A 2,071-nucleotide genomic window follows, 5' to 3' on the forward strand; every position below is an offset into this window, starting at 1 on the left:
TCCCAGACAATATCCAAAGCAACTCTGGGAGCCCTTTCTTTTCTTAGGCTGGCAATATTGTGCAGCACTGTGCAGGCAACAGTCACGTCACAGGCCCTGTCTGGGGAGACCCTCAGGTGGTGCAGGCACTGAAATCGTGATTTCAGGAGGCCGAAGGTCATTTCGATTCGAGCCCTCGTTCTGGCATGGGCATGGTTGTAAGCCTGCTGTGCTGGAGTTTGGGGGTCTGCAAGGGGGGTCAACAGGAATGTCTCACAGGCATAGCCTTTGTCTCCTAGCAGCACACCAGAGAACTCACCTGAGAATACAAAATATAATTCTTACAACTAGCAGAGTAAAACTTCTGACACACATGATGTCCAAGGTGCTTAAAAAAATTGGGGTGGCTTACCTAGTGAGAGTCTCTGGTAAATTCTACTGGCCCGAAAGACTCTGGAGTCATGGACCGAGCCAGGCCACTTTGCCTCTAAATTTGTGATAAGGCAGTCGGCATCACAGATCATCTGTAACAATAACATGTGACCTATTAAGGTCATTTAGTGCACAGAAATAATTTATGTAGCTGACAGTAACCATAAATCATTCTTACCTGAACGTTGATACTGTGGAAAGATTTCCTGTCAACATAATCTCCCTCATGTGCCCCTGAGGGGCGTTTGATACGGATATGGGTGCAATCCACTGCACCAATGACATTAGGGAAAGCTGTAAAAAATGAGTTTCCTACTGTGACGGTGCTAATGTAACACTTTTTTGTTGTAATCTGTAATTAGTGTTACCTGCAATCTTGTAGAACTCCTCCTTGATGTGGTGGAATCTTCTGTGGCCAGGGAAGGTGATGAATATGTGCGCAAGTGATTTCAGTGCTAGACTAACATTTCTTATCGTGAGGCAAATAGTGCCTTTATTCTGTTGGAGATGCTGAAAACCTCAATAAAGGAACATGCCACTTGCTAAGAATCGCAGCGCCACAGTGAGAGCGTGGCTGTGAAACATCTGTGTTGTATCTTTGGACCCAGCAGCCAACACGGATATCGGATGCCATCACCTGAGAATCTGTACCTTTCAGTCAGATATTCGTCTGCAAAGGCCAACGGGTCTGACCTGTCCCGGAAGACTCTTTCATGCCTGAATGCTCGTCCGAGTTTTAACACTTCCTCGTCTAGTACATCATCCAACAAAGGGCACGCCATCGTTAAGAGGAAACACCTGAATCGGACTTAAGCCTATATATACTACATATTGACCTTGTCATGGACTTAAATGAAACCACCTTTGCAACTTCAGCAGCCATTTCTTATAATCTCAACAACTGCAATAATATATGTATTCATCAAACCTCTGACAGCAATATGAACAGTCTTCATAATAACACTAAAATAGACATACTTAGATGAATGACAGTATATCTAGTATTTTAATGCAGGATAATTAAAATGATGCAACATATTTACAGAAGACCATGGAGTAACTGTAAAACACAATTTCTCGTAGGATTGACAGCGGAACTAACAGATAAATCACTAGGATTAATCTTAGCCTGGTTGTTAGCCTGCTCTGGAGTAGGCTAACAGAATAAAATCACTTGATATGCTCTTCTCCAAGTAGAAATAAGTCTAAATAAGATTTGTGCAAATTAATTTTTTTATTAGATTTTTTTTTCATGTCCACTTCAATGGATGCCAGGACTGAAGTAAACTAAAAGTGCACTCATAATTTAACCATACTAATCAATAATCAGAATTGTTCAATTAATTTTTTTGTCAAATGTTATTTTAAACGTTCCCTGAGAAATATTCACTGGAGTTAAATGTGTGGAGAAAACTAGCTGATTTTTTCTAGAAACAATTATAATATAGAACTCAATTAGTAATTAATAAATAAATTATTGATAACTGAATTAGTCATCTGCTTAAATAGTTACTAGCTACTACAGTACATTATTAGTAACTTTTAAATACACTGAACAAAATTATAAACGCAACACTTTTGTTTTTGCCCCCATTTTTCATGAGCTGAACTCAAAGATCTAAGACTTTTTCTATGTACACAAAAGGCCTATTTCTCTCAA

The 2,071-nt window shown here is 39.6% G+C and overlaps 1 pseudogene; it reads right to left on the reverse strand.

Moving 5' to 3' along the window:
• Positions 1–5: 5 nt before the first annotated feature.
• Positions 6–1,241, reverse strand: LOC107676941 (putative nuclease HARBI1; annotated as a pseudogene).
• Positions 1,242–2,071: the final 830 nt, after the last annotated feature.

This window comes from Sinocyclocheilus anshuiensis, unplaced genomic scaffold (assembly GCF_001515605.1).
Source record: "Sinocyclocheilus anshuiensis isolate Anshui unplaced genomic scaffold, SAMN03320099.WGS_v1.1 scaffold420, whole genome shotgun sequence".
In the NCBI taxonomy this organism is placed as follows: domain Eukaryota; kingdom Metazoa; phylum Chordata; class Actinopteri; order Cypriniformes; family Cyprinidae; genus Sinocyclocheilus; species Sinocyclocheilus anshuiensis.